Genomic DNA, 18355 nt, shown 5'->3' on the forward strand with positions numbered 1-18355 from the left:
ATTGCATACGTGGTTTGAAGAAGTCTGTGGCCCCAGTTGCACAGAGCAGCACGCAATAAGGACATAAATGCGAATTTGCAACAAATACACACTGATTATGTAAACAGAAGGTAATCACTGTGCAACGTTTGCTTTGAACGCTCACGTATGAAAAACAAGCTATACTTTCATATGTCATGAAACGTTATACATTCATCAAATGCAGTAGGATAGAACAGTTTCTTAGGAACTGATACAAAAAGAGCGCTTTACAAGTCACGAAAAACCGTTATAATCACCATTCGAATGATCAGGTTGGCGGTCTCTCAATAACAAATCCGAGGACACCTAAGCACTTCTTATGAACCGTGAATACTACAGCGTTAATGTCAAATTGAACGCCGCTAAGCGGCCCTTCGAGTTATGAACTCGCGAGCAAGCGAATGCGTTGAGACGCTTGGCTAATTCCCTTCGTAGTTTTGATATGGCCTTACTGAGGCGCAGTAAGAGCTCTGGAGAGAGGTTGTGGGCGCAAGGATAGTGCGGATATAACACAGGCTTCAGAGAGCGAGAACAAGCCCTAAGCGTCGTCACGGCGATGCCCTTTCCCCACACGCAACACCTGGCGCGCTTTCACGGCTGGAGGTGGCGAGGGGCTCCGTCGAGGTGCGCTCGTGACGTGGTGTCACAGGCAATAATAATTTAGGTTTTCTTTTTCTTTTGTTGAGACGACAGACGGTCGCTTTTTCTCTGAATGGGCCATTTGACGCTTTACCATCAAAAGTAATTTCTGCAGTAACCTATATAATAAGAGAGTTGACGTATTTCAGCTTCTATTTGTTGATTGTAAGTGGCTAATTTAATGAACCTATTCGAAGCAATATAGAGAGCCCCTGAAAGTTTCAATCGGCCAGCTTTTGTAGCAGAAGCCTGTACGTTTATTTAAGCTTCACAGTCTTGCTCAGAGCTAACTTGACTCAGAAAACGACTGCCTGTGACGTTGATCTCCCGCTTACGAGGGTGATTTCAAGAGATTTAGTTATTATTGGGATAGCAATTATGTGGACCCTCCAGGAGAATTTCCACCTTGGTCGTTGCAGCTGGCGTTACCGTGATGTTATGTAAAAAGTCTAACTGCGATAACATCGTGGCCCGCGCCATATGCTGTACGTGCGAGTTAAAGCTTGCGACGGTGAGCCCAGAAGGACGGCGGATTAATGCGCCTGTCTGTTTTCTTGCTCGAAAGGAAGGAAGGGGGAGGGTGACTGCAGTCCTCTCACGCATGCAAAGGGAAGGAGATGTGTGGGCGCTCGGAATAGGGTGGGGCAGGTTAATGCGCATGTCTTCTACTGCAGATGCGGCGGCTGAGCACAGCCTGGCGACTCTTATCTCGGACGCAATCTGCAGTGCGTTCGCAGGCTAGTGGGCCTGGGGCAGCTGATGGCTTCGTGCGTTCCGTGTTCTCGCACGCCTACTTCGCGTTGAAACAAGATGCAGCAAAATATGGTATTCGCTCACCGCTGCTGCCGCTCTTCATAACTCCAGTGTTCCGACAGCAAGTGTCCGTGGTCATCGAATGTGAGGTGTTCGTGTTTGCCAGTGCGCGTGAAAACGTGCATGTTAATTTAATTAGTAAGGGAATACTTATAACACTTTATGAAGCTGATATATCGGCTAACGTAACTTCACACAACTAATAATTTTCTATCGCAATCATGCCTTTGCTTACCGGGTGAAAGTGTGACTTTCTTGAATCATCGCCACTGGACCGCCTGTTTGTGAGCGCATCTCTGAGGCGCACGTTCTAGGTTGCTCGTCCGCGTTCCTTGGCATAACCGCGCCAACGCGCTCGCACATTAGTCGCTGCCTTTTACCACTGCTGGCTCCGATACCACTCATAGTGCCAGCGTTCGCATGCTACCCCTCCCTCCGAGAAAGCACTGACGGCACTGCCTGTCGGTGCAGTCATTTGAGCCTGAATGTTTTTCCTACATAGATCATGAAACGAAAATGCGTATCGAGCAGCGCTCAAATGTCGCATTAGGAAGTATCATAATTGTCGGACATTTTTTTTAATTGAAGATAGAAGATAGTTCACCTGACAATTATATTGTCAGGTGAACTTACGATAATCTCTATAATCAATGATATGTTTTGCCATTTGTACAAAATGGGTTTATAAATGTTCTAAATCTGTTTTCATATCGTATAGCACCAGTGGTTCTATACGTCAGCAAATTAATGTGTGTTATAAAATACGGCTGCATGTTACCGCCTTATATAGTACCGTAATAACGCAGGCACCGACACCGAAACATAATTTGAAAAATATGCAACAGCAAATAACAAAAATTCCAATCTTTCCCCTACCGGAATAAAGGGGGTAAGCGAAACTTGTCCTGCCTGCACCTGACTTTCGTCATGGTGAAGTTCGTCCAGGTAAACGGTGCCGCATTGCTTCGGCCTCCCACTCCCTCAGCTCGGCATCTTCTTTTCGTTGCTGTCGGATTGCCAGGGTTTAGGTGGCTCTAACGGCTGGACCAGCACGCTGACGGCGAGCCCTTTCACGGGCAAGTTCTCGCCATCGCTCGTCGAAGGTTGCCTGTTCCTCGGAGAGAGTCACAATGCGTGGCCATCCGAACTGTTTTCCTAGACTGAACTGAATAGAAACGAAGCTGGCGCAGAGAACGAGAAACGGCTCTAACAATTGAATCGGCGCGCTGATAGCGGGCCCTTGCACAGGTAAATTCTCGCCACCGCTCGTTGAAGGCTGACTCTTTCTCGCGGGAATGCATAAAGCGTGGCCGTCCTATCCGTTTCCGAGACTGAACTGAACAGGAACGCAGCCGGCCCAGCGTGCACGAAACTTATTCATGCTATTTCCCGCTCCGCCGGAAGCGAAACGGCTCTGATTGGTTGCGCGCAAGGCGTGAGCGCGCGCCTGTACAGCTGCAATCCTTGCTAATGACTCAGGCTCTGGCTCTGGCGCAGCTGTCGACTCATCAAACCGCCCTTTCAACCAGCTTCTCTGCTCTGGGAGCAACTGGGGTTTTTTTTGCGTAACCACACTGCACCAAAGCATGTGAGCCAATACACGCTTCGCTTGAAAAACTGAGTGCAATTCGATTCTGTGAAGGTGGATGATCAGCAGAGCTGTATAAATGATGATAAACTATATTGATATAAATAAAGCCACATACGCCATGTAGTACCATTTTCTACCATATTTATTATTTTATCACTAAGCTTACCATAGCTTTGTTATCGCTATGGTAGACTCGGCATTAGCAGCCTGCTGCCGCCTTCGCGCCCATTCCCGCTTCTGCTCCCGCCGACGTTCTTCGCAGGCATTCTGTTCTTGTTCAATCCGCCCAATACCCCGCCTACCCATTACACGGCCGGAACGCCACTGAGATAACATGCCTATGCAGTGCGTGGCGTCAACAGCCAATGAGACACACCCATTGGCTATTTTCAGTTTGCGGTTGTAGTATTAATTCGTATTATTTCGTTTGTAGGTAGACGTAATTAGAGCGCCAACTACGCACGACGCACAGGCGGTGAGTGGAGAGATTTCACCGGCGGTAGGCTTTTGCTTTGTATAGAGGCTACAGCATTTTTAACCTACACGCTCGGTCTACGCACACAGCCATGCGATGGAAACTAGCGAATAACTGCTCCGCCGCCAAAATTACGGCGGCAACCCACTTCGGTGATCATCTACCTGAATGCGAAGAGTTACTCCCCAGTACGTCACGCAAAGCCCAAACGAAGCCACGTGCTCCAGAAGAAATGCTCGCTCGAGGAACGCCAGATGTGCGGGCCAGGATACCCTGACGACATACGATCGGAACCAAAGGCGGTCGCACACGCTTCACGCCGCGCCAAATTCGTCTTCGAAATATTTCGTTTGAAAGCACACGCTGTGTCCCGCAAGTGCCCGTCTTCCAGTCGGTGCCGCTTCATTTCGGCGGCCTGTTCATCTTCCGCTCATTCGGCGTACCTCTGTTCTGCGGCCGCGCCTAAATAATTGGCCCTAGATTCGCCTCGTGCCTCGCTGTTTCCGTACGCATCGCATATTTCTGTAGTATTTGCAGAGCCTTTGAACTCTTTCGCTCCTCTTCCGCTTCATACTTTCGTGGGTCCATTGTTGTATCTCCAGAACAGGCCAACGCGAAACACAGCGCAGCTAGCGCAACCGAGCCACAAGAACTTGTGGTGCCCCACCTGCACCGCCGAGTGCAGCAAGAGTGCAGGAAGCCAGTAGCGGCGTGCGAATGGGCGCATAGGTGTGCGCACGCATCGGTGACAAACTCTGTGACCTTCAACGGCCTCGCTTTTGACCTTGGCTACGACTAGGCAGAAAACGCTGCGCATTTAAAGCAAGTCACAAAATTCGCAGCCTCAAGTCAATCACTATGTCAAGCAGCTCCACTGTTGCGCGTCATTTCGCTTAACCTAACTATACAACTCATATTACCAAGCTAATCATAGCGGAAGCAATTCTCAAGGCTTGTCACTTGAACGCCACCGACTACTCTTCAGTAACTGTTGCCAATTTGCCCCTCAGAAAACAGGCGAATCAACTACAAATGGTGCTTCCGTTTATCGGTGACTTCTGAAGTTCAAGGATCTCCTAAGCATGACATGCAAGAGTAAGGAAGAGTCTCTAAATATACATTCGCATCGACAACGCAACATATATGGTGGAGATTCTGAGGACCTAGTTTCTACGTTGTCGCGGTACAACGCGGACAGAAGATAGGGAGACGTTCAAGAGCAACAGGCCAACCTGTTCAAAAACAAATGGAACAGAGGCACGTCTTCTTCGTCCTTCCCCAATCTCAGCCACCATCTAGGCGGAGTCCGTTAATGCCCCCATCGCCGTTGTCTTCTAAGTAGAATACATGCGTCATTTGTCCCTCCCTATAATAGCATCGCCCCGATGCAAAACCAGAAATGTCACTCGCGGAAGTTAGAGCCTCTCGCATAGTTATTCGCTCACATACGGCTTCATGCGGACAAAGTGCTCAAGTTCAGGACAATGCGTGCGGCGCCGCGTATAAACGGGACAATCGGGGACGACCTCGTACGTAACGTCACTGAGTCGGCGCAATACTCGATTCGGTCCGAAGTATCGTCTTAACAGCTTCTTGGAGAGGCCTCGTTTCCGTATGGGTATCCAAGCACGCACTCTGTCGCCGACGTCATAGAGTACCATACGACGGTTAAGATCATAGCGCCCTGCGTCGTAGTCTTGCTGCCGGCAGATCCGCAAGCGCGCGAGCTGCCGAGCCTCTTCTGTGCGTTGCGTAAACACATCGGCGTCCGTATCAGTGTCGTCAAAGTGATGTGGATGCATTGCGTCCAACATCGTTCGTACATCCCGTCCGTGAGCAAGGGTGAATGAACAGAGTCATGCGCGTTGTCTCTTGTTTCGCCGTGTTATATGCAAAGGTGATATAAGGTAGGATGTCGTCCCAATTTTTGTGTTCAATATCCACGTACATGGAGAGCATGTCTCCAATTGTATTGTTTAGGTGTTCTGTTAATCCGCTGGTTTGTGGATGGTAGGCGGTTCCCTTCCGATGAGACGTTCCACTTAGCAGTAAGACGTGATCTAAATGTGCAGCCGTGAATGCGGTTCTTCGGTCTGATATTACGACGTTTGGTGCGCCGTGTCACAACACAACATGCTCAGCAAAAAAGCGCGCCACCTCAGCTGCTGTGCTTGTCTGCATTGCTTATGTTTCAGCGTAACGTGTGAGATAGTCGGTTGCGACGACAACAAAGCGATTGCCTGCAGTAGAAGTAGGAAGTGGGCCCAATATATCCATTCCGATTTGGTCAACTGGTCTTCGTGGAACCAGGACGGGTTGTAGGAGACCGGCTCGTTTCGACGGAGGCGACTTGCGCCTCTGGCAGTCGAGGCAAGTCCGAACGTGATGTTTCACAGTGGTGGTAAGTCTCGGCCAGTAGTAACTCTGCTGCACTCTGGCTAGCGTTCTCGTGTAGCCTAAGTGAACAGAAGTCACCTCGTTGTGACAGGCTTCAAGTCCTTCCGTACGAAGACCTGCAGGAATGACGAGCAGATAGGGGACCCGGTCGAAGAAAAGTTTCGTTTGTAAATTACTTGTGCCCGCAAACAAAACGACAACAGTCCTCTTGCGAAAACTTTAGGCGGTTTCGTAGACCTGCCCTCTAAGTAATTGATAAGCTCAAGCAACTCAGGGTCGTCCCGTTGTTGTTGTGCGATTGTGGATGTGCCCAGAACACAAAGAAATGCCGAGTCTTCTTCAGGTGTAGCAGACGACTCTATCGGCGATCGAGACAGGCAGTCAGCATCCGTATGTCGTTTCCCCTACTTGTACTTGACAGTCATGTCAAATTCTTGCAACCGTAGGCTCCAACGCGCCAGTCGTCCTGAAGGAACTTTAAGGTTTGTCAACCAACGCAGTGAGTGGTGGTCGCTGATAACTGTGAAGTGGCGGCCACACAAATATGGGCGAAATTTCATAACCGCCCATACTACGGCGAGGCATTCTTTCTCAGTCGTGGAGTAATTAGCCTCTGTGCGTGAGAGTGTTCTACTTGCATAGGCAAGTACTCTTTCTGTACCCTCCTGCTGCTTTACAAGAACAGCTCCCAAGCCAACATTGATTGCATCAGTGTGGAGCAATGTAGGAGCGGTCTCATCAAAGTGTGCAAGCACTGGAGGTGTCTGGAGACGTTCCAGCAAGTCGTTGAATGCACCTTGCTCTTCGTCGCCCCATACAAAACCAACGTCGTCTCTCATCAGGTGAGTTAACGGCGACGCAATACGAGCAAAGTCTGCAATACACCGCCGGTAATAGGCACTGTGGCCGAGGAAGCGCCTGACCGCCTTTTTATCGGATGGTACGGGAAACTGTGCAACGGCGGCAATTTTTTCGGGATCCAGGTGGACACCTGCGTGGCTGACGGCGTGACCAAGAAATTGTAGTTCCGCAAAGCCAAAGTGGCACTTCTCCGGTTTCGGGGTAAGGCCGGTGGACCGGATGAACTGCAGAACCGCTTCAAGCCGTTCAAGATGTTCTTCAAAGGTTGCGTAGAACAGGATGACGTCGTCGAGGTACACTAAGCAGGTTTTCCACTTCAGGCCTGAAAGCACAGTGTCCATAAGGCGTTGGAACGTAGCAGGGGCAGAGCACAAGCCGAAAGGCAAGACCTTAAATTCGTATAGGCCGTCTGGTGTCACAAAAGAAGTTTTTTCGCGGTCTCTCGGGTCTACCTCGATTTGCCAATCATCATCATCATCATCATCATCATCATCATCATCATCATCATCATCAGCCTAGTTACACCCACTGCAGGGCAAAGGCCTCTCCCATACTTCTACAACTACCCCGGTCATGTACTAATTGTGGCCATGTTGTCCCTGCAAACGTCTTAATTTCATTCGCTCACCTAACTTTCTGCCGCCCCCTGCTACGCTTCCCTTCCCTTGGAATCCAGTCCGTAACACTTAATGACCATCGGTTATCTTCCCTTCTCATTACATGTCCTGCCCATGCCCATTTCTTTTTCTTGATTTCAACTAAGATGTCGTTTACCCGCGTTTGTTGCCTCACCCAATCTGCTCTTTCCTTATCCCTTAACGTTACACCCATCATTCTTCTTTCCATAGCTGGTTGCGTCGTCCTCAATTTCAGCAGAACCCTTTTCATAAGCCTCCAGGTTTCTGCCCCATATGTGAGTACTGGTAACACACAGCTGTTATACACTTTCCTTTTGAGGGATAGTGGTAACCTTCTGTTCATGATTTGAGAATGCCTGCCAAACGCACTCCAGCCCATTCTTATTCTTCTGGTTATTTCAGTCTCATGATCCGGATCCGTGGTCACTACCTGCCATAAGTAGATGTATTCCCTTACCACTTCCAGTGCTTCGCTACCTATCGTAAACTGCTGTTCTCTTCCGAGACTGTTAAACAATACTTTAGTTTTCTGCAAATTAATTTTCAGACCCACCCTTCTGCTTTGCCTCTCCAGGTCAGTGAGCATGCATTGCAATTGGTCTCCTGAGTTACTAAGCAAGGCAATATCATCAGCGAATCGCAAGTTGCTAAGGTATTCTCCATCAACTTTTATCCCCAATTCTTCCCACTCCAGGCCTCTGAATACCTCCTGTAAACATGCTGTGAATAGCATTGGAGATATCGTATCTCCCTGTCTGACGCCTTTCTTTATAGGGATTTTGTTACTTTCTTTGTGGAGGACTACGGTGGCTGTGGAGCCGCTATAGATATCTTCCAGTATCTTTACATATGGCTCATCTACACCCTGATTCCGTAATGCCTCCATGACTGCTGAGGTTTCGACTGAATCAAACGCTTTCTCGTAATCAATGAAAGCTATATATAAGGGTTGGTTATATTCTGCACATTTCTCTATCACTTGATTGACAGTGTGAATATGGTCTATTGTTGAGTAGCCTTTACGGAATCCTGCCTGGTCCTTTGGTTGACAGAAGTCTAAGGTGTTCCTGATTCTATTTGCGATTACCTTAGTAAATACTTTGTAGGCAACGGACAGTAAGCTGATCGGTCTATAATTTTTCAAGTCTTTGGCGTCCCCTTTCTTATGGATTGGGATTATGTTAGCGTTCTTCCAAGATTCCGGTACGCTCGAGGTTATGAGGCATTGCGTATACAGGGTGGCCAGTTTCCCTAGAACAATCTGACCACCATCGTTCAACAAATCTGCTGTTACCTGATCCTCCCCAGCTGCCTTCCCCCTTTGCATAGCTCCTAAGGCTTTCTTTACTTCTTCTGGCGTTACCTGTGGGATTTCGGATTCTTCTAGGCTATTCTCTTTTCCACTATCGTCGTGGGTACCACTGGTACTGTATAAATCTCTATAGAACTCCTCAGCCACTTGAACTATCTCATCCATATTAGTAACGATATTTCCGGCTTTGTCTCTTAACGCACACGTCTGATTCTTGCCTATTCCTAGTTTCTTCTTCACTGTTTTTAGGCTTCCTCCGTTCCTGAGAGCCTGTTCAATTCTATCCATATTATAGTTTCTGATGTCCGCTGTCTTACGCTTGTTGATTAACTTAGAAAGTTCTGCCAGTTCTATTCTAGCTGTAGGGTTAGAGGCTTTCATACATTGGCGTTTCTTGATCAGATCTTTCGTCTCCTGCGATAGCTTACTGGTTTCCTGTATAACGGCGTTACCACCGACTTCTATTGCGCACTCCTTAATGATGCCCATGAGATTGTCGTTCATTGCTGCAACACTAAGGTCCTCTTCCTGAGTTAAAGCCGAGTATCTGTTCTGTAGCTTGATCCGGAATTCCTCTAGTTTCCCTCTTACCGCTAATTCATTGATTGGCTTCTTGTGTACCAATTTCTTCCGTTCCCTCCTCAAGTCTAGGCTAATTCGAGTTCTTACCATTCTATGGTCACTGCAGCGTACCTTGCCGAGCACGTCTACATCTTGTATGATGCGAGGGTTCGCGCAGAGTATGAAGTCGATTTCATTTCTAGTCTCACCATTCGGGCTCCTCCACGTCCACTTTCGACTGACCCGCTTGCGGAAAAAGGTGTTCATTATCCGCATATTATTCTGTTCTGCAAACTCTACTAATAATTCTCCTCTTCTATTCCTAGAGCCTATGCCATATTCCCCCACTGACTTGTCTCCAGCCTGCTTCTTGCCTACCCTGGCATTGAAGTCGCCCATCAGTATAGTGTATTTTGTTTTGACTTTACCCATCGCCGATTCCACGTCTTCATAAAAGCTTTCGACTTCCTGGTCATCATGACTGCATGTAGGGGCATAGACTTGTACCACCTTCAATTTGTACCTCTTATTAAGCTTCACAACAAGACCTGCCACCCTCTCGTTAATGCTATAGAATTCCTGTATGTTACCAGCTATTTCCTTATTAATCAGGAATCCGACTCCTAGTTCTCGTCTCTCTGCTAAGCCCCGGTAACACAGTACATGCCCGCTTTTTAGCACTGTATATGCTTCTTTTGTCCTCCTAACCTCACTGAGCCCTATTATATCCCATTTACTACCCTCTAATTCCTCCAATAACACTGCTAGACTCGCCTCGCTAGATAGCGTTCTAACGTTAAACGTTGCCAGGTTCAGATTCCAATGGCGGCCTGTCCGGAGCCAGGTATTCTTAGCACCCTCTGCAGCGTCACAGATCTGACCGCCGCCGTGGTCAGTTGCTTAGCGGCTGCTGGGGACTGAGGGCCGGGGTTTGATTGTTGTATTCATATAGGAGATTTGCCAATATCCGCTTTTTAAACCCATTGAAGAGAAGTAACGCCCGTGTCGAAGCCTGTCGAGTGAATCGTCTATACTGGGAAGCGGGTACACGTCTTTCTTTGTCACCTGATTTAGTTTTCGGTAATCCACACAGAAACGCAAGCTGCCGTCCTTTTTCTTGACTAGAACTACAGGAGATGCCCAGGGACTCGTTGATGGCTGGATCACGTCGTCTTTAAGCATTTTTGTCACTTATTGTATGGCTTCACGTTCTTTGGGAGCAACATGATGACGATTTTCGTGAATTGGTCTTGCCGTATCCTCTGTAATTAATCGGTGATTTGTTAGAAGTGTCCGACCGACGCTGGACGTCGACGCAAAGCAGTTGCTATATTTGGTCAGTGGCGTATCAAGTCGTTCTGGTTCGTGTGGCGACAAAGCAGTGCTGACGTCAAGTACACGAGCTGGGTCTTGCGTAGGCGCTGCTTCGAGTAGTGAACAGCAGCCGCGTACATCCGCAACACCGTCAAAATAAGCCACAGCCGTACCCTTTGAAGGCACCGTCGCTCTGTGCTAAAATTTGTTAGCAACAGGTTCGTGTGCCCGTCGGTGACATTTATGATTCCTCGTGCGACCGAGATACCATGAGTGAACAACAACGGTTATTTGGTCGGCAACGCCTACGCAATGAAACGGTGCGTCACATGCTGCCGAAACAAGGGTACAGGATCGAGGTGGGACGAAAATGTCGTCTTCTGTCAGACGAAAGGAGTGGTGTTGCGGCGATGAGCAGTATACTAAACCAGGACTTATAAAACGTCACCATGCGATCGGGGATGTTAATTACGGCGCCATATTCTTTCAGAAAATCAATTCCAATAATCTAATCTTTACAGCATACAGGCAGAACGATGAAAGCGGCCAGAAAAGAAGAATCCCCGATATTAATTCTAGAGGTACATGTTCCAGTAGGCATTAGTAATTGGCCGCCTGCCGTCCTTACATGAGGTCTCGTCCATGGCGTCTTTACTTTCTTCAGGCGGAGGACGAGTTCCTGACTCATTATAGAGAAGTTGGCACCAGTGTCGACTAACGCTGTCACTGGCTGTCCGTCCACGAAAACATCAATATCGACTCTCACAATTTCTTCACTGTTTATCGGCTTCACAGCGTTCTGCAGCGGGGGTGCTGGGAGCTTTTTATTGTCTTGCGGCGGGCCTGCAACCTTATCCCCAGAGGTCGCCGACTTCAGTTTCCCGGCGTGGGCTGGGCGACCTTCGTCCTCGCAGGTCAGCAAAAGTACGTTCAGTAGGTGAAGCCACCTGACGTGGAGGAGTTGGAGAACGTGACCGACGGCCGAAATCGGACCTATTGCTCGCAAGGATTCGTCATTCGGGTGCGCAATTGGAGGTTCCCGAAAAGTAGCGTCGTCGCGGCGTAGCATGGGATCGTCATTTGCACGTCGACCATAGGACCACGGACGATGAGGTAGAAATGACGTGTCGCGATGCCAGCAATTACGCGAAATATGGCCGGCGCCTCCGCAGCGAAAACAAAGTGGTCGCCTATCGACGGTGCACCATACGTCGGTTCTCTGAAATTGCGGCCGTCCCGTAGCGTCGTTTTGCGGCGTTGACCAAGGGGCGGCGAACGACGGCTGCTGGTGTGACTGCAGCGGCATAACGGGTGCGCGCCTCGAAGCATCCTCTTGCGGCGGCGATCAAGGAGCGGCTGTCGGAGGCTGGTGGTACGGCGGTGTGGTTGTGACGGTGGTGGACATCGGACAGCGGCGGCGTAAGTTTTTATTTTATTTATTTATTTATTTCGGATACGTTCCTGGCCCAATGGCATTACATAAAGGAGTGGTAAGTGAGAGAAAAAAAAGTACATAATTATACAATAATAAGTATTACAAAACGGCAGAAAATACAGCAGTCTTGAAATTGCCAACGTCAGAAATGGCAGCGATGGAGGGAGGAAGGTCGTTCCAGTCGGCGCTGGTTTTAGGAATAAAAGAACCATGACACATCTTTATTCTAAAGTATGGAACACCAGCTTTAAACATGTGATCGAAACGGGATGAAATGTATGAAGGTCGGGTAATAAGATGATCCTTTAATAGTGGGTTTTGGTGATACAGCCTGTGGAAAAGAGACAGTCTAAAACATTTACGGCGCAATGAAAGCTCCGGTAATGTAAGTGTGATTTTCATGGAAGTAATGCTGGCGTAACGGGAATAGTTAGATAAGATGAAACGTGCTGCGCGATTCTGGATGGATTCTAGAGTGTTTATCAGTGTGATTTGATGGGGATCCCATACGGTGGATGCATATTCTAGCTTTGGTCGCACTAATGTTTTGTAGAGGGTAAGCTTTATCGGCATAGACGCAGCAGAGAAATTTCGACGCAAGTATCCAAGAACCCGGTTAGCGTTATTAGTGACGTGTTTGATGTGCGTATGCCATGATAAGTTACGTGAAATATGGACACCTAGGTATTTGTACGAGTTGACGGATTCAAGAGAAGTATCGTGAAGCAAGTAAACACGCGTATTGTCAGTGTTAGTGCGGCTTGATATATGCATTGTTTTACATTTATTAACGCTTAGTCGCATGAGCCATTTATCGCACCAGTTGGATATGCTTCTAAGATCGTCTTGAAGCTTATCAGAATCAGTGGGGTTAGTTATTTTGCGATAAATGACGCAGTCATCTGCGAAAAGCCTGATAGATGAATGGGAAATGCATTTAGGAAGGTCGTTTATGTAAATCAGGAAAAGCAGGGGTCCCAGTACCGATCCCTGTGGTACACCCGATGTTACGGAAGTGCGAGAGGATGAACATTCATTAGCTGAAACGTACTGAGTTCGATTAGACAGAAAACTTTTAATCCAGTTTAGTACATTAGGGTCAATGTTAAGCATGCTAAGTTTAAGAATGAGAAGATCATGTGAAACAGTGTCGAAAGCTTTTGCAAAGTCCAAAAACACGCAGTCTACATCGAAGCCCATGTCAGTATGGGTAAATAGGTCATTAGTAAAACATATGAGTTGCGTTTCACATGAAAATGTTTTCCTGAAACCGTGTTGTTCAGTCGAAAAGAAGAAATTAGACTCAAGGAAATCAATAAGATGAGAATGTGTAATATGCTCCAATATTTTGCATGGTATGCTTGTCAGTGATATAGGACGATAGTTATCGGGGGAATGAGTGTTACCTGATTTAGGGACCGGAACAACCTTGCCAACCTTCCAATCGCTTGGAAGAACTGAGGAACCTAGAGACTGGGAAAAGAGCATCGAAAGCATAATGGAAGAATATGGTTCAGTAATTTTAAGCATTTTACAGTTAATTGAGTCTTCACCTGATAAAGAGGATATTTTCAGGTTTTCAATCAACTTTTGTATGCCGACCCAATCTATATAAACGGAGTTCATTGGTAAATAGGAGCATTTAGTTACCGACGGTAGAATGGCAGGAGCACATTTGTGAAAGACGGAAGCAAATACATCGTTCAAAACGGAACAGCACTGGTTCGGAGGGATCGCGACATTGTCAGAACGGGCTAGTTGGATTGTTTTGCTTTCTTTGCCACCAACAATATTCCAGAATTTACGTGGATTAGACTGTAAAAGTGATGGGAGGGTGTTATCGAAAAAAATCTTTTTTGCATTTGTAATAGCAATAGTATATTCTGCGTGAATGCAATGATATGCTGCCCAGCGTTCGGGAAGGTTAGTTGCTTTGGCGCGACGAAAAATACGTTTCGTTTTGTTGCGCAGACGGCGCAGAATTCCAGTAAACCATGGCGAGGAAGGACTGGAAACAATCTTTCTTGTAGGCACATAGCGATCCATTAGTGTTAGCAGTTTGTTCTTGTACAATGACCAGTTCTCTTCAACGGTACGTTCAAAAAAGTTGACTGTGTAGTCAGTAATGAATGATTCTAGTTCATTTAAAATGGATGTGGTATCGGCGGCATTGTAATCACATATAGTTTTAACGGTTTTCTTCGAGCGAGCTTTCTTCTTAAGTGTTAAGTGGAGAAGCGAGTGGTCACTTATTCCTTTAAGGTATGTTGGAGGAGAAACCAAATCTGGAGCTGTTGTAAAAAAGAGGTCTAAAGTATTAGACGAAGTGCTGGTAGTGCGTGTGGGTTCATGAATCAGCTGAGTTAGATTAAAATCAGCGCAGATGTCTAAAAAATGGGTGCACTCGGAGGATGACTGCTTAAGGGAGGGAACACCGTTTTGCCACACTATGTTTGGAAAATTGAAATCACCTAGTAAGAACAAATGTGATTTTGGGTATCGAACAACTAATTTGTTAAGGACATCATGAAGGTCAGTGCAGAAATTGGTAGTGGAGGATGGGGACCTATAACACGCGCAAAAGATGAGGTCGCCAGTGGGAAAAGCAACACGAGTGCAAACTATTTCTAATGGTGAGTCAATGGAGATAGTGAAGGAATGGATAGCAGAGCTCACGGCAATCAGTACACCTCCGCCCGTGCGGAAATTGCGATCGTACCTGTAAAAGTTATACGTTTTTTGACAGTCTAGTATTTCACTATCTTTAATTTTTGCTGAAAGCCATGTTTCGGTGAGCACAACTATATCAGCTGAGCATGCGTCGATATGTGATGACAGTGATGTGCGTTTGTTGGCGATACTTCGGACATTTGTAAAAAGAAGTGATAAGGAGTTTGCTTGCTTTGGAACACGAGATAGCTATGCTATAGTTATGATAGTTATGTTATAGTTATAGATAGTTATGCCACGCTGATCGGCTGCCGGTAACGCCTTCCTTATCTTGTCGAGCACCACTTCGGCGATTGATGCTATGGGTCTATCCAATGTCGGTGTCAGAATATTTTGCACTTCCTCTCTGACAAGCTCGTTGATCAATTCACGCAAGGAATTCTGACACTCGGCAGTCCCGGCGGCGGCATTGATTGCAGTGCTGGTGGACAGTCGATCGTACTGCCTGCACCGTTGATGAAGGGTTCGCTCAATAGCCGTAGCCTCTTTGATACAGTCAGCGACGGTGACTGGTGGATTCCGCACAAGCCCCGCGAACATTTGCTCTTTGACACCTCGCATGAGGTAGCGCAACTTCCTATCTTCGGTCATGTTCGGGTCGGCTCTACGAAAGAGGCGGGCCATGCCCTCGGAGAATATCGTGACCGACTTATTAGGTTGTTGCACCCGTAGCTCCATCATCTGCTGGGAGCGGTCGCGTCGGTCGGCACTTGCAAATGTATCCGTGATCTTCTGCCGAAAGTCATTCCATGTCGTCAGGCTAGCTTCACGGTTCTCCTACCAAGTACGGCCACTGTCGTCAAGGGCGAAATAGACGTAAGAACGCTTTTGCTGCTCAGTCCACTGGTTAATCTGTGAGACGCGTTCATACTTCTCAAGCCAGTCTTCAATGCCTTCGAAGACTGCATCACGATAGCGATCGGGAACCAGTGGATGCAGGACAGCTACCTGTTGTGGACTGGGAAACCGGCTGCTTTGGGGTGCTTGCGGTGAGCTGGTTTCGGCCATTGCGATATGTGTGCAGTTCCCGGAGAGAGGTGGTTGAAGAGGGCAGAACTCCGCGGCAAGGCCTAGCAGTCGGCGACTAAAGCGATGCACGGTTGTCGTAACTGGCGACTATGCCTCCGAGCTAGATGAACGACTCCCAGAAGGACTCCGGAGCATTACGCGAACTCAGTACCCAGCGCCCCCACCAGTGTCGCGGTACAACGCGGACAGAAGACAGGGAGACGTTAAAGAACAACAGGACAACTTGTTCAAAAACAAACGAAACAGAGGCACGTCTCCTTCGTCCTTTCCCAATCTCAGCCACCATCTAGGCGGATGATGATGATGATGTCCTTGATGAGTTTGGCGCTTACCCACTCGCGGGGATTGGCCAAGAGTCGGGCAGACTTTGCTTATGTGTTCAGAAAATGGAGGTAAAAATCTAAAATTTTGTTACATGAATTTAGGCGCAGTCCGTTAGACGCCGTTACAAGTAGAATACACGCGTCAACGTGTAGACGCTACAGCTACGCGGGAAGATAGAGGCGCCCACATCGTGATGCTGCAGAGCGAGGCCTCGTAAAACTCGGAGGCAATATACTTGGCTAATGCTCTTTAGCCTGATCCGGCTGTTGGCGCTCTAAACTAAAAGAACAGTAATCTCGTTTATTGGATCAACTTAGGAACAAGGATGAAATCTTCCTTTATTGTGACAGCAAATACACGGAGACGCCAAGTGAATTTTGTCCATTCTGGTCTTCGTTGGTCTTCGTCTATATTTTGGCATATGCATACTATACGCTTATCCATGTCATCTATGCAGTTCATATTGCTACGCTATGCACTAACTGTGAACTGTAACTTCTTATACCAGGTCTCACGTTTTTCACTAAATTATTCCACAGAATATTGAAAATGACAGCCCACAATGAATGGCATGAGACGTAACATTCTAAGCGCAGGGATTTTATCTTAAGTGTGTTCCGACTAATAAATAATAAAAGTGCAAAACAGGGTCTGCGCTCAAACCTGGAAGTCATATAATTTTACTCGCGTGGTTCTTTACGGTTATTGTACTGGTTCCTGTGCCGCGCCATTACAGGCCCTGCACGGTGTGTTAAAGCCAAGTAGGTTTTGCTGCTTCCACGCATGTCACACGTCCGATAGTCGGACCAGCGTACACTTAAAACACCGTGCAAGAAGTATTAGTGCTTCGCGTTTGGGGCAAAACTGCCAATTTTTTTAGAAGCTATCGACCTCTTTACAATCGGTGCAGTGGTTGCCGAGAAAGACATTTCTGCTTTCTCTTGTAGCTAGATAGGAGCCTCCGAACCAAAGCCCCCTCTTCAGGAACTCCTGCATGCAAGCCAGCATGTGGTAACCCTTGACGCGTTTTCCGAACGCCAACAGATTCTCTTGGTGAAAAGAGCGCTACGAAGACGCGGACGAAAGAACAACATGTAAGACAGACAAGGCGCCTTGTCTTCAGTGGCTATGGTGTTGGGCTGCTGAGCACGAGGTCGCGGGATCGAATCCCGGCCACGGCGGCCGCATTTCGATGGGGTCGAAATGCGAAAACACCCGTGTGCTTAGATTTAGGTGCACGTTAAAGAACCCCAGGTGGTCGAAATTTCCGGAGTCCTCCACTACGGCGTGCCTCATAATCAGAAAGTGGTTTTGGCACGTAAAACCCCAAATATTATTATTATTAAGGCGCCTTGTCTGTCTTACATGTTGTTCTTTCATCCGCGTCTTCGTAGCGCTCTTTTCATCAAGTATGCAAAACCAACTCGCCCACATCAAGCTTCTGCTCCAACAGATTCTCACTTCTCTCACTTCTTATACCCTCCATGTGTGACGAATGTAACAACACTCGTAGCGCTCTTCATCATGTAAGCGTCGTCAGACCTTTGGTCGCTGACGCAGTACCGGTACTTCTATCCAATGGGCGCCACCTTAAGGGAAGCGTCGCACCGACATGGAGCACCCGCGTATATATTTAGCACCACCCGAGGAGTCTAAGCCCAATGCTGAAGCCTGCTGTCACTGTCGCTGGTTCGCACTTTGCGCGAAAAATGTGAGTTTGCTCAGGTTTAATAATGTTCTTAGCATTCATTGGCAACTTACCCCAGGTCTCACAATGTATTGCCGCGCCTAACCTGTTTCCCGCCAACATGCCCCACGGGTAGCCTATGGTCATATCGGCAGAGCATGAAACAGCTGTGCTGAGGAATCCGCGTTCAAAGTCAACCACCCCGGAAAGTTGCGTCACATTGTACGTAACACTGTGGCGTGCTGCTCTTCAATGAACCTTTTTGACGCCAACTTTCGTCACATGGTTTGTGCGGCTGGGTATGTGCAGCTCTAATGAACTTCTTAGACACCAACTTGGGTGACTGGGTTTGTGCTGCCTGTCATAATCATTACACAGGTTGCAAATGCAAATCCCACGTAGTTGGACAGAACCAAGATAATATTTTTTGTCGTGGGTTGGAGATACTGAGATCGGCATTATTAATTTCATGAACTTCCTTACATTAAAAGCATCAATGAGAAAATCGTAAGGCAACGTGTAAAACTC

At 47.6% G+C, this 18355-nt stretch overlaps 1 long non-coding RNA gene across 1 annotated transcript in view; it reads right to left on the reverse strand.

Moving 5' to 3' along the window:
- Positions 1-18355, reverse strand: part of LOC142574259 (uncharacterized) — a 44992-nt gene that overhangs the window by 19148 nt on the left and 7489 nt on the right. The gene's annotated exons all lie outside the window — the stretch shown is intronic.

The sequence above is a fragment of the Dermacentor variabilis genome, chromosome 3 (genome assembly GCF_050947875.1).
Source record: "Dermacentor variabilis isolate Ectoservices chromosome 3, ASM5094787v1, whole genome shotgun sequence".
Lineage (NCBI taxonomy): Eukaryota > Metazoa > Arthropoda > Arachnida > Ixodida > Ixodidae > Dermacentor > Dermacentor variabilis.